Genomic DNA, 15407 nt, shown 5'->3' with positions numbered 1-15407 from the left:
TTCTGGAGTATTCCTCTTTTACAATAGTGTTTTAAATAAAATCATCTCATTGAAAAGATCTTTTTGATTAACCCTTAAGTATTATTTAAAGACTTTTCCTTATAGAGTATTGCTTTAATGTCTAATTCAATTAAATGTGCTGAAAGGCCGTCACAGGCAGGTTTAAAAGAGACAGATTCTCAAGAAAACCTTAGAGGCGTTAGCGGGTGAAATTATGTTTGTCTAAATAATGCTTTGTAGCCGCTTTTTTTTTTTCTTAGTTCCAGAAATGTTTTAAGTAAAAGGTAAACAAAATACGGCCTTTTGCTTCTCTTCTTTGTATATATAATTTTGTACATTTTAACCTTTTTACAGAGGAAGTGGAAAGAAAAGATTGCATATCTAAGCAACAGACAAAAAGACTGGCAAGGAATACTTAAATAAATTCTGCTATGTATCTGCCATAATGCAGGCTTCTAATCCTGCAGCCTATCTCCATATAAATGATTCTGTTCAAGACCATAGATGTTTTCTTCACTAAAAGCAGTAAAGCTCTTTTAGATGAAATGTCTAAAAACATCTTGTAATAACTTGGAGCATGCTGGCAAGAGTAGTCACTTGTGACTATGTGTGAAACCCCCTCAGCCAGTCGATATTGTAATAAGCAAAAATGGTAGCATCACTCCATTATTCAGAGAAGCCAACAGCGTGCTTGTTCCTTAGGCTGCAGCATTCATTAAGAAAAGCTTACTGGGCTGAAAGCTGGAAACCGATGATAACGGGATATGATTTTCATATTTAATGCTTTCCTTGGAAGAGTATGTGTGCTACAGATTGATAGAAGACCCAACTGCTACTTTACTAAAAGACTTTCAGGTTTGCCCTATAGCTACCGATGGAATCATTCAGCCAAGAAATTAACTTTTTCTCCTTTTACCTGCTTTATATATCTGCTAAGCAGGCTGCCTGGCTGCCAGTAAATGTTATTATGCAGTTAACTGTTTGGTATTTAAGACTCTTATCAGAAAAGAAACAGAGGCCACACTATTTTGTTTTTATAGTAGGAGGAAGGTTTTAGTTTTCCTTTTTTCCATGCATTAGCAGGCATTAATCTGAGTTTATAGGAAGTTTTAGTTTTCCTTCCCAAAGATTAAAAAGTTAAAAAACCTAGAATTTAGAGCATTCTTTAAACTGTAAGATACAAAACACCAAGTCCCAGCAACCTTGACCTATATAAAAAGGCCTTTAATGATAAATGATTTCTGTGCCATTAGATGTACGCTAAACATGGTATGATGTGATAGACTTCTAAACCGTTCAGGCAGTTTTTCTGTTTGACATTGGGTCATGAAATAATTGACGTGTTTTTAATCTATAAACTGTTTTGTTCTTTCTATGCCATTCCTGATAAACACATTCTTAGTATGGCAGTGTCAATGGTACTTAAGTAAAACGGGAGACTTTTTTTTTTCTATTTGCACTACTGATTCTTTACCTTACATACAGTTATGTAGTCTCCTTTTAAGTTATATTTAAAATTAGGACAAGAGGCATACAGCTGACAACCCCTTGAAGATGTTACATATAATAATTAGAAGAGAAGTATTTCCCTTTATATAGAAAGGTGTCATCTCCCTAAAAGCTTTGATTATTGACTATATGTAGGAATCAATTAGGTCACATTTTAAGAAATTTATATCTTGCCTTTTTCAATTTCCTATTGATGTTCCATCAATTGAAAGCTAGATACATTTCAGTAAAATAATGAGTTAGTTAATCCTTCTTATATACTAATTCCAGAACAATTCCTTATCATATGAGTTACATTTTTTTTTTCCCAGTGGAAACCCACACATCTCTTCTTTAGAGAGTCAGATGAATTCGTCTCCGTTCCCAGAGTTGTCTGTCTTCAGGGACTGGCCGGAAGTACACACTATAGTGTCACTGGTTGAAGTCAATAAGTAGGTTCTGAGCAAGAGATTTGTGTGAGAAGCCACAGTAGGTCCCCCTATGAATTCCACAGTGTTGACCTTCAAGGAGATGTCCTTTCTAAGGCACAGGATAGTATGTGATAAATACCAGTGACATGGGGTAGGCATGTGCTGCATGAAGAAAAAAGGTTTGCTTCCACTGACATGAGTGGCGCAAGGCTTGGTGGAGGAGGTGGTGTTTGAACTAGTGTGCAGGATGGGAAGGATGTCAGTCAATGGGAATATGGTAGACATTCTAAGGTTCGGAGATGTTATGAGTGAAGGAGCAGAAGCAGGAAAGCCCAGTGGTTGGTTGTTCAGCCTGGCTAACGTCGAATGTTCTTGTAGGGAAGTGGTAGACAATGAGCTTGGAAAGTTACATTATGGAACTGAATACATTTCAGTAAAATGATGAATTAGTTAATCCTCCTTATATACTATTTTGAGAACAATTCCTTATATGAGTTACATTTTCTTTTCCAGTGGAAACCCACACATCTCTTCTTTAGACAGTCAAATGAATTTGTCTCTGTTCTCAGGGTTGTCGGTCTTCAGGGACTGGCAGTTAATTTTTATAACTACCGGGTTAAGGATTGAGATTTCCTCCTGGAATCGTGTGTGCATGTACGTGGGAGTATATATGTGTGTCTGTGTGTGTTGGGGCAGGTGAAAGCAGAACTTGTGGACAGAGCAGTGTCATCACCAGTGTGCAGCTGCAAGAAGATGAGGCTGGTGGTGCTGTGCAGGAGGAACTGGAGGAAGGAGTTGGTAGAACTGAAGAAGTCAGGGTTGGTTCAGACAGGAAGAGTTAGGAGCTGAAATTGGGGTTGCCAATGAAGTGGAAAGCACTAATGAGAGGGAGAGGATTTATCAAATTAGTGATAATTCTGAATTACAAGAAGATATGTCTTTTAAATGGTTGTGTACCTTTCAACTGTAGCAGTAACTTGGATACTCTACTAAGAAAAGTCATGAAGTAGTGGTTGTCCATCTTCTCAAGGTAAAACTCTAGCTCAGTTTCATAAGACATCCAGAGTCTTCATGCATCCAGTGGCCTACTCTTCAGGGTCATGTGTTCTCTTAAGAGAATTAGTAATTGGTCTACTCATTCCCCAAGCTCGTTGCCAGTATTAGTTTACTTAGTAAAATTTTGTTTTTTGGTTAACAGCAAAAAGACAAAGTTCAAGCCCCCATTTGAATCCACACAGATTTTACTATAATTTAATAATCCTTTTCCTCTATTATACATTGCATTTTTTTGTTGTTGTTTTGGGGGTAAACTCTAATTCTGTTAGTCTTTAGGCATGGGCATGTTCTAGTTGCTCAGTTTTTCTTAGGAGCAGTGACTAAAGAATATACATAAAAATACATCAAATCGTATGTACCAAGAGAGATGGAGATAGCAATTGTGAACGAGAGTATAAATTTTGGGGTAGGTGTTGTGAAGTTTCTTTGAACTATTATACTGTGAAACATATTCTACTAAAAGTAGAAGTGAACTGGATACTTCACAGCAGGATTATACTGTGCTAGGCCTGGCTGGAGAGCTGTGGAGGACCAGGGAATTTCATCATAGGGCTAAAGTTCAAATTGGGGAGTTCCACTTCACTATTTTAAACCTTCCTGCAAGGGTCACGTGGAGAAATGGTTATGTAGGTTGTTCCTTGCACTTCTGATACTAATAGTAACAATGGGTAATGATCATTGCACACTTATGCTGTGCCAGCTTCTACATGAAGCACTTTATATTCATCAGCTCATTTGATCTTCTCAACAATCCTGGAAGTAGATGCTGTTGTTACCTTCATTCATGGGAGGGCTCAGAGAGGTTAATTAACTTGCCTAAGACTACACAGTGAGGCAGAGCCAAAACTCAAAACCAGACCATTTGGCTTTGGTGTCCATGCTATTAGCTATCTTGCTGCCCTGCCATCTAGGGTGGTGCAGGTGAAATTCTCTTCCAAAGTTGGGAAAAATTCCTGATCCAGTAAAAACAGCCTGGCCACATCATGCAAAATATTTCAGTTACCCATTTAGATGCTGCATTTGTACCTAACCTTGGGAGAGAGTGAAATGGTCTCAATATTCCAGCTATGTCAGGTGAGCCAAGGATAGTGGAGTGCCTGTCTCTGAACTGCTCATGTTTCCAATAAAAGGAGCATCTGCTTGAGTTGACTTGGTAGGGCAGAAGAAATACCCGAAAGCTCTACTGAAGAAGAACTTCCAAGTGAGAAGACAGTTGTGCACCCGGTGCCATGTTGGAGCCGTGTTGGAGCCGCGTCGGGAAAGGTGGTGGAGCTGGGGTTGGGAGCAGTCCCGCTGCGGGGGAGGCACCAGACAGGGAAGACGCCCCCATGTTTCATGATGGGAAGGTTTCCACTCCCAGAAGACAGACTGCAGCTCCCGGGATCTGAGCAGTTTGCATAAGACCAAGGCAGCCACTGTGAGGCCCAGGCTCATCTCCAAGGGGTAAAGCAATTGTGTGTCATGGAGGAGACACACAATTGAAATAAACATCATGGCAATGGGAAAGGAGTCATAAGACTCTCCTGAAGTGTCCATATTTAAAGAGGAAATAACTTAGGTTGGAATTCCTAGGTTGGAATCTCCTGGAAGCAGATCCTGAGATAAGGATTGGAATGTAGGTGGATTATTTGGGAGGTGGTCCCAGGAAGCTCAGATAGAGGAGAGAGAAAGTCACAAGGCCAGTAGTGTGTGACTGAGTAGGTTACCACTCTGAGCAACTGGAGCTCAGTCCCATCGGGGAACCTTGGAAGACTGTGTCACACACACCTCAGTGTCCTCACACCTGGAAGCAGGAAAGAGAGGAGTTTATTCCTTAGCTCCTATCTGTCACTGACTGAATGCTGTGCCTGCCTCCACTCCTGGCTGCTGTACAGCAGTGAGAGGAGCTCCCAGCCCAAGAGCATACTGTGGGCATGTACTGGGATGGTGAGGTTCCTGTGGATATGGGTCTGGCCCTGTCATACTTGCTACTGGAAAGAGCAGTGCGGGGCAGGGGGTAAAGGGGTTGGGTTATCTATATAAGCCCCAATTTCTTAGCCCCACTAAGGAGTGGCCCACAGTTCTTCGTTCACCAGCAGTCTCCTTGAACCACTGCTCAATTAGAAAGAGTGCAAGAATCTCCCTAAAGTGGGCGCTGAGTGGTTGCCCAGGTTTCTAATACCAGGATGTTGTATGTTGCTTGGGATGGTGACCCACCCTCAGCTCTGCCATCCTCAAAGTTGTAACTTTATTTGACCTAGGGCAATGACAAATCCAAAGGTGTTCAGCTGGACCTCTTTGATCTGAATAGCTTTTTTATTTGTATGTGTTTCTAGTGAGTAATATGGCTCAGATTAACAGCTAACACTTACATTGATCCTAATCTGTTTCAGGTACTGTTCTAAGGATTTAAATTATACATCTATAAATATATGTAAATATACACACACTCGTTACAACAACTTTACAAAGTAAGATTTGTTTTTATACCCATTTTACAGATTAGGAGATGGAGGCCCAAAGAAATTAAGTAACTTGTCTCCAGATCGCATAAGTGGTTAGTGGCAGAGCCTTAACTAATAAATACATCAGCTTGCTTCTCAGTTACTGGAAGAAAGGTTTCACTTAGGAGAATGGTGGAAAGAAGCCTCTCTGGAAGGGACTTAGCCTCTTTCTCACAGTCACGAATGAAAATAACCATATTTTTAAACTTTCCTTTTGTGGAAACATTTGGCTACCCAACTATCTTCCTTTGCTCTCTCTGTGGTGGAATTATGTGACAAGTGTGTTACGTGTCAAAGGTTCTTACAAGTGAGAAAATCGCACATATGTGTGTGTGTGTGTGTATAGGTACACATCTTGTAGTGGCGTGATAGAGAAAAGAGAAAAAGTGAAGGAGAAGGGGAAAAGGAAACAAGTCGACTTAGCAAGAGGGAGATAAATTTTGTGGAAAACACTGTTTCTTTTCTCCCTTTGATAGTACAAGGGATTACAGAAGTCTCCACAGGAGAACAAATATTGATTTCTTATTCTTTAGAAGATTTTCCAAACTTCATATACTTATATGTATAAGTATACATATATACTTATTATTAGAAAAAATAATCTTTTTCATGTAGTCTGAAAAAAAATGAATTAGTGCTAGAACTTTTTTGGAAAGGAACCTGGCAGTAATTATCACAATTAAATATACAGTTGATCCTTGAACAACATGGGTTTGAGCTATATGGGTTCACTTATACACAGATTTTTAAAAATAAATTTATGTGCAATACTATAAATGTACTTTCCTTATAATTTTCTTTTCTCTGGCTTGTGTTATTGTAAGAATACAGTATATATATAACACATGTAACATACAAAAATATGTGTTAATCGACTGTTTATGTTATAGGTAAGGCTTCTGGTCAGCAGGAGGCTATTAGTAATTAAAGTTTTGAGGGAGTCAAAAGTTATATACAGATTTTTGACTGTGCAGGGGTTTGGCTGTACACATATGCTTCGTGCCAGCAATCCAACTTTCGGTAATCTATCCTCAAGAAATAGAAGCTCCGGGGGCACCTGGGTGACTCAGCCGGTTAAGCGTCTGACTAGTGATTTCAGCTCAGGTCATGATCTCATGGGTCGTGGGATTCAGCCCTGAGTCGGCCTCCGTGCTCAGCCAAGATTCTGCTTGACATTCTCTCTCCCTCTTCCTCTTCCCCCCCTCCTTGCTTGCACTTGCTCTCTCTCTCAAATAAATTAATTAATTTAAAAAAAGAAATAGGAACTCTAGTTAGTTTAATAATGTTAATACAGTAAAAAAAAAAAAAAAAAGTTTGAGGAAGTGATGAGGATTTTAGGAAGAAAGACCCTGCCTGTGGATGGGATTGCTCTTTTAATTGTAGTGTGTGAGTTGCCTCTGTCCTTACTCACATCTCTCAATATTAGAAACTGGAGCTGGCATTCTGCCTTTCTGATGTAGTTCTGCACATTTCTTTTTGAACAGGAAACTCTAAAGAGACACAGTTATATCCTGAGCCACCCTGTGTGGGAACCACGGAGCATATATAGGGCATATTAAGAAAGGGCTGTTGTCTTGATATTTTCAGATATTTGTTAAGCTTCTCTTCTTGAAAACCATGACTTTGTACTGTTTTATTCAAGGCAATTGCGTAGGCCTGGGGGTAATGGGGGAAAGGATGGTGCTGGGGTGTGTGTGTTTATTTTTTGAAAATCACCAATTTTCACAATTTAGGAATGCTAAATTTCAGTTGAAGTTTCTGCTTTTCTCCTACTCTTCCCATTTACCGTGTACATAGACTTGATTTTATTTATTACATAGAGGTTCCATTTAGAGTCTATTTTAATAGGTCTGATTTTGTACTGGTTGAATTTAGTAGGAAATTAGTTGTAGACTTCCACTTTATTATTAGAGATTTTTTGTATTTGTTTTTCAAATAGCTGTGGTTCAGTAACACAGTTTGAGTCTCACCGATTTCGTTTTGAGTATCGTAGCACCAAAAGATGGGCATCGGAGTCCTTGTGTGTGGGTCTGAATCCTGTGACCAAGAGCAAATTGTTCAACCTTGCTAACTAAGTCCCATAAGAGCAGGGAAATAGTAATGGTTGTTTTGAGGATGAAAAAAGGTAATGAATATAAATCTGCTTGACACCCGGTAAGTGCTTGACAAATGTTCATTGATCCTGCCACCACTCTCACCACTGTCCCCATCATCTCCATCTTTGGTCTCCACCAGGTAGCCATTCTTTTGTGCTGACTTCTTGCCACTCATCTAAGATGGTGGAGACACCAGCTCTGGGGATGGAGAGGCTACCTCTGAATTAAAGAAATGGGACATAAAGCCACTGGGTGATAACAGCTTGTAATCGACTGATGTTGTAGTGATTTACCCAACAAAATTACTTACAGAACATACCTTTGAAGCCTAAATTTAATGGATCCATTTTAAAATTAAGACAGTTCCAATGACTATTGGATTTAATGGCCAGAGATATCTCTTTGTGGCCTCAGTTATAAAAATTTAATTGTGTCTATAATTTACCACAGTGGCAAAATGAAAGAAGTGTTAAGTGTTGGCATGATGTCTTAGCTCAGGTGACCATAACAAAATACCACAGACTGGGGGCTTAAGTAATAGAAATTTATTTTCTCACAATTCTGGAAGCTGAAAGTCCAGGGTCAGGGGGCCAGCAGAGTTGGTTTCTGGTAGGGCCTCTCTCTCTCTGGGTTGCAGATGACTGCCCCTTCTCTGTGTCCTCACATGGCCTCTTCTTTGTGCATTTGCCTGGAGAGAGGATCTCTGTTATCTCCTCCTCTTATGAGACCACCAGTCCTATCGGATTAGGGTCCCGCCCTTATGAACTCACTTAACCTTAATCACCTTACCTTAAAGGTCCTATCTTCAAATAGTCACACTGGGAATTAGGGCTTCAACATAAGAATCTGGGGAGGAGGAGGACACAATTCAGTTTATAACACATGGTAAAGTAAAATAATTCCTTCAGGATTGTTATATGTAAATTTTTTAAAAAGATTTTATTTATTTATTTGAGAGAGTGAGAGAGAGCACATGAGCAGGGGCAGAGGTTGAGGGAGAAGCAGATTCCGCTGCTGAGCAGGGAGCCTGACGGGGGACTCGATCCCAGAACTCTGGGATCATGACCTGAGCCGAAGGCAGATGCTTAACCAACTGAGCCATCCAGGCACCCCTATATGTAAATTTTTATTAAGGGATCAGTGTGACTGGGATGCCTGTGTGGCTCCTAAAATTTTTAAAGAAACTACAGATAGATAACTATGTCAGGGTAAAAGGAAGAACTGAACTGAAATCGTGGTTTAGAGATTTACCTCAAGCACTGAGCTACAGAAAGTAATAGGAAGGCAGAGAAACATTGATCATTATGTCAGATCCTTAAATACTGATACACGCCCCTTCTTTTGGCAATAACGTCTATCTCTCAAAAACTTTTCAATTCCTAATATTATTCCAGTGTCAACAATAATGTGAAACACGGCATTCTCTCTTCAGCTTCCCTGGCTTAGAAACTGCTTGTGAGACACATAACAATGTCAGAATTTTAAGATTAAAGACCACCCTATTTACTGTTGCTAAGCAAACAAAATGACAGACTATTTTAAAAAAGAAAAGAGGCACCTGTCTCACTGCCTGATCTCAGCAAACGGGAAAGCTGCCAACCTGCGGAAGCCCAGCTTGTATTTTACTGGAGCCACTATTTTACTTTGCAAATATTGAGCCAGTTCAAATGTAACGTTGCCTAATAGGAAGCAGCAGTTAATTTTTGCAGGTTTCTTGTAATTTTTTTTGTTATAAAAGTTTATGTAATTGCTGGTAGAAATGTAAAATGGTGCAGTAGATAAGTGGTTGCCCGGGGCTGGGGGCTGGTCAGGGAGGATGGGGAGTGATTGCTAAAGGGTACAGGGCTTCTTTTGGGGGTGATGAAGTGTTCTAAAATTGATTGTGGTGTTGGCTCCACACTTGTGACTATACGGAAACCCCCTGAATTGTATACTTTAAAAAGATGAATTTTATGGTATGTGAATTATAGCTCAATAAAATTATTTTTAACATGTCAAGTCAAGTTAAATTTGTTAAATTGGAAAAAGGAACAGTTGAGCAGAACAATATTCATTTTCCTGGCATAATCCTATACAAACACATTTTGTTTAATTTCTTTTTCCTATGTTAGATTTATCTTTACGTAGGTATAAGCATACTGAATATATAATTTTGGATTTTTTTCACTTGCCATATCTAAGCATTTCCCTTGCTACACCATAGTCTTCATTTGCCTCATTTTTGTGACTTCATAATCTTGCCCTATTTTATGCAGTTTACTTCTAACTTTTCATGATTGTAAATAATGCTGCAAATGAACTTGTCACATAGCTTTTTTTTTTTTTCCTGTTAGGCTTACTTCCTTAAGGTGTTTCCCTGTAAAATTACAGAATCAAAGGCAATAAGGATGTTTAGGACTTTTGATGCTGGATTCTTTCCTGTTTGCTATCAGACGATTTCGCCTGTTTATTTTACTACCAACAATATAGGAGCTTCTATTTTACCTAACCTTCATCAATACTGGGGATTTTTTAATTGTTATTGTTGTTTTATTTATTTTTTATTGAACTATATATAAAGTATATAACAGGTTAATTTATATATTGTAATATGATTGCCATTGTAGTGATAACTAGCACCTCTATCTCATTACATAATTACCATTTCCTTTCAGTGGTTAGGATAATTGAGTTCTAGTCTCTTACCAAGTTTGATGATTATAATATAATATTGTCTATATTCACTATATTGTACATTAGGTCTCTAGGACTTATTTACTACTCATTGCAAGTTTGTACCCTTAAATGATATCCCCAACACCCCACTTCCCAGGGGTTATTTTTTAAGTAAACTTTTTATTCTAGAATAATTTTAGATTTGCAGAAAAGTTGCAGAGACAGTACAGTTTCCTTGGATTCCCTCACCCAGTTCACACAGTTCTTAACAACCTACATTACAGTGCCACATTTTTCAAATCTAAAAAACCAACTTAGGTATATTACTATTAACTAAACTCTGGACTTTATTTATATTTTACCAGTTTTTCCATCAATGTCCTTTTTCTATTCTAGGACCCAATCCAGAATTGGGTATAATAATTTTAATTTCTAAGATTTAATATAATGGGTTTAAAATGACATTATGTTGTTGTCAGTTTTTTTTTTTTTTTTAATTTTGGGTTTTTTTTTTTAAGAGGTCAAGGTTTTTGTTTTTGGTTTAGATTTATTTATTTGAGAGAGAGAGAGAGCATGAGCAGGGGGAGAGGGAGAGAGAATCTCAAGCAGGCTCTGCACTGACCTGAGCCAAAACCAAAAGTCAGACACTTAACCTACTGAGCCACCCAGGTGCCCCAAGAGGTCAAATTTTTAAGGGAATATTTCTAATTATTCTGCTTGATAGTGGGAGGATTGGGGGTTAACTCCCATCCCAATAAACTTGCTTTATCAGAGTATTATTCCTGTTACTGAAAAACTAGAAACATACTTCTGTGGTCTTCCTGCCAAAAATGCATAACCTGAACATATACATGAGGAAACATCAGTCAAACACACATTGAGAGACAGTCTGCAAAGTAGCCAGTCTGTATTCTTAAAAAATGTCAAGGTCAAGAATGACAAAGAAAGAAAGAAAAAAAAAAAAGAATGACAAAGAAAGACTAAGGAGCTGTTCCAGATTAAAGGAGACTCAAGAGATATGACTCTAGATTGGGTCCTGAACCTGGAAAAAAGGTAGCTATATAAAGGACATTATTAGGCCAAGTGACAAAATTTGAATGTGGACTGTGAGATAGAAAATAGCATTTTGGGAGAGGGGAAAGATGGCGGAGGAGTAGGGGACCCTATTTCAACTGGTCCCCGGAATTGAGCTGGATAACTACCAGACCACTCTGAGCACCCACGAAACTAGCCTGAGATGTAAGAAGATCTGGATCTCTACAAACAGAATATCACAGGCAGTTGGTTTTGAGGTACAAAGCGGAGAGCCGTGATCCTGCGGGCAGATATCGAAGGATAAACGGCGGCGGGAGGGTGCCTGATGTGGGGATCCTACACCGCCGGAGAGTGACAGCCTCACGCGCTGCAGACAGGGCACAGACTTGCAGACTGGTAGCGTCGGGAAAGAACTTTAGGGCAGCCCCCGGGGTGGAAAACCAGAGCGGCGGGGTCGCGCACACGCGAACCACAGCCCCCCGCCACCCCCCGACAGAAACCGGAGCGACGGTCACGTGCACGCGAACTGCAGCCTCCGAGATGGAAACCGGGTGCGCTGGGGTTGTGCCGGTGAACTGCAACCCTGGGGGTGGAAACCGCAAGCAGCGGAGTTGCGCGCATGAGCGAATTGGGAGCGGCTGGCAGTTTTAGAAGCACAAAGGGCAGAGACGTGCCCCGACCTGGAGGCAGGACTGGGAGCGCTGCGGAGGGGCGCACAACCCAGGACGCTGCAGTTTATAGCAGCACGGACAGAAACGGAGACAGTGTGGCCTGCAGAGCTCAATGAAGAACAGACTGAGGTCTCTCTGCTCTGAGGCAGAGGGTTGGAAACGGTCTCTTCTGCTCTGACTCACAGAAGAGACGCAGAAAGCCGCCAGGGAAAGGTGCCAGAGAACAAAAGCCCCAAAGACTGATTCCCACTGAGCCCATCCCCCACCACAGGGGCGCAGGGCAACTCCACCCAAATGGGGTTGCCTGAGTAACAGTGCGGCAGGCCCCTCCCGCAGAAGACAGGCTGGGAAAACAAGAGGCCAGCAACCCTAAGGTCCCAAGAAAACAGGTGCAACTTGCTTGGGTTCTGGTCAATAATTTCGACTCTATACATTCCCTCAAACACCCATTAACAGAATGACTAGGAGGAGGAGCCCCCAAAACAGAAAAGACTCAGAGATTATGACATGCTGCAGATTTACAAGTGGATGCAGATATAACCAAGATGTCAGAGATGGAATTCAGGCTAGCAATTGTGAAGACAATGGCTGGAATGGAGAAATCAATTAATGGCAACATAGAGTCTCTAAGGGCAGAAATAAAAGGTGATTTGGCAGAATTTAAAAATACTATCAATGAGATCCAATCTAGATAATCTAACAGCTAGGGTAACTGAGACAGAAGAGAGAATAAGCGATCTGGAAGACAGTATAATAGATAAAAAGGGAAAAGAGGAGGCCAGGGAAAGACAACTCAGAATCCATGAAAATAGAATCAGAGAAATAAGTGACACCATGAGGCGTTCCAATGTCAGAATCATTGGAATCCCGGAGGGAGTGGAGAGAGAGAGAGGGCTAGAACATGTATTTGAGCAAATCGTAGCTGAGAACTTCCCTAATCTGGGGAATGAAACAAACATTCGAGGCCTAGAGGCAGAGAGGACCCCTCCTAAGATCAAGGAAAACAGGCCAACACCCCGGCATGTAATAGTAAAACTTGCAAATCTTAGAACCAAGGAAAACATCTTAAGGGCAGTTAGGGGGAAGAGAGTCCTTACGTACAGAGGGAGGAACATCAGAATACCATCAGACCTATCCACAGAGACCTGGCAAGCCAGAAAGGCCTGGCAAGACATAATCAGGGTACTAAATGAGAAGAACATGCAGCCAAGATTACTTTATCCAGCAAGGCTTTCATTTAGAATGGATGGAGAGATGCAGAGCTTCCACGACCGGCAGAAGTTGAAAGAATATGTGACCACTAAGCCGGCTCTGCAAGAAATATTAAGGGGGGTTCTATAAAAGGAGAAAGACCCCAAGAGTGATCTACAACAGAAATTTACAGGGACAATCTATAAAAACAACGTCTTCACAGGCAACATGATGACAATTAATTCATATCTTTCAATAATCACTCTCAACGTGAATGGCCTAAACGCTCCCATAAAACGGCACAGGGTTGCAGATTGGATAAAAAGACAGGACCCATCCATATGGTGTCTATAAGAGATTCATTTTGAACCCAAAGATACATCCAGACTGAAAGTGAAGGGATGGAGATCTATCTTCCATGCCAGCGGACCTCAAAAGAAAGCTGGCGTAGCAATTCTTATATCAGACAAATTAGATTTTAAACTAAAGTCTGTAATAAGAGACACAGAAGGACACTATATCATTCTTAGAGGGTCTATCCAACAAGAAGATCTAACACTTGTAAATATCTATGCCCCCAACATGGGAGCAGCCATCTACATAAGCCAACTGTTAACCAAAATAAAGAGTCATATTGATAACAATACGTTAATTGTAGGAGACCTCAATACTCCACTCTCAGCAATGGACAGATCATCTAAGCAGAAAATCAACAAGGAAACAAGAGCTTTGAATGATATATTGGACCAGATGGACCTCATAGATATTTACAGAACATTCCACCCTAAAACAACAGAATACTCATTCTTCTCAAGCGCACATGGAACTTTCTCCAGAATAGACCATATACTGGGTCACAAATCAGGTCTCAACCAATACCAAAAGATTGAGATTATTCCCTGCATATTCTCAGGCCACAATGCTTTAAAACTGGAACTCAATCACAAGAAAAAAATTGTCAGAAATTCAAACAGTTGGAAGCTAAAGACCACTCTGCTCAAGAATGTTTGGGTCAACCAAGAAATCAAAGAAGAACTTAAACAATTCATGGAAATCAATGAGAATGAAAACACATCAGTCCAAAAGCTATGGGATACTGCAAAGGCAGTCCTAAGGGGGAGATACATAGCCATCCAAGCCTCACTCAAAAAAATAGAAAAATCCTGAATTCACCAACTAACTCTACACCTTAAAGAACTAGAGAAAAAGCAACAAACAACGCCTAAGCCACGCATTAGAAGAGAAATAATTAAAGTTAGAGCAGAAATCAATGAATTAGAAACCAGAAACACAGTAGATCAGATCAACGAAACTAGAAGTTGGTTCTTTGAAAGAATTAATAAGATTGATAAACCACTGGCCAGACTTATCCAAAAGAAGAGAGAAAGGACCCAAATTAATAAAATTATGAATGAAAGGGGAGAGATCATGACTAACACCAAGGAAATAGAAACAATTATTAGAAATTATTATCAACAGCTATATGCCAATAAACTGAGCAATCTGGATGAAATGGAGGCCTTCCTGGAAACCTATAAGCTGCCAAGACTGAAACAGGAAGAAATTGACAACCTGAATAGGCCAATAACCAGTAACGAGATTGAAGCAGTGATCAAAAACCTCCAAAAAAACAAGAGTCCAGGGCCTGATGGATTCCCTGGGAAATTCTACCAAACATTCAAAGAAGAAATAATACCTATTCTACTGAAGCTGTTTCAAAAAATAGAAACAGAAGGAAAACTCCCAAACTCATTCTATGAGGGCAGCATTACCTTAATCCCCAAACCAGGCAAAGACCCCATCAAAAAGGAGAATTTCAGACCGATATCCCTTATGAATATGGATTCCAAAATCCTCAACAAAATCCTAGCTAATAGGATCCAACAATACATTAAAAGGATCATCCACCACGACCAAGTGGGATTTATCCCCGGGATGCAAGGGTGGTTCAACATTCGCAAATCAACCAATGTGATAGAACACATTAATAAGAAGAGGGAGAAGAACCATATAGTCCTCTCAATTGATGCAGAAAAAGCATTTGACAAAATACAACATCCTTTCCTGATTAAAACTCTCCAGAGTATAGGGATAGAGGGAACATTCCTCAAGCTCATAAAATCCATCTATGAAAAACCCACAGCAAATATCATCCTCAATGGGGAAAAGCTGGAGAGCATTTCCCTTAAGATCAGGAACACATCAAGGGTGCCCACTCTCACCACTGTTGTTCAACATAGTACTAGAAGACCTAGCAACAGCAATCAGACAACAAAAAGAAATAAAAGGTATTCAAATTGG

At 40.1% G+C, this 15407-nt stretch overlaps 1 protein-coding gene across 1 annotated transcript in view; it reads left to right on the top strand.

Annotated features, from left to right (window-relative positions):
• KIZ (kizuna centrosomal protein) overlaps positions 1-15407 on the top strand; it is a 132281-nt gene that overhangs the window by 21209 nt on the left and 95665 nt on the right. The window lies entirely within an intron of this gene.

The sequence above is a fragment of the Mirounga angustirostris genome, unplaced genomic scaffold (genome assembly GCF_029215605.1).
Source record: "Mirounga angustirostris isolate CCGP_5_RB_7025 unplaced genomic scaffold, mMirAng1.0.hap1 SCAF_10, whole genome shotgun sequence".
In the NCBI taxonomy this organism is placed as follows: domain Eukaryota; kingdom Metazoa; phylum Chordata; class Mammalia; order Carnivora; family Phocidae; genus Mirounga; species Mirounga angustirostris.
The sequence above is the reverse complement of the archived record's forward strand: the minus strand, read 5'-3'. Positions and strand labels throughout refer to the sequence as shown.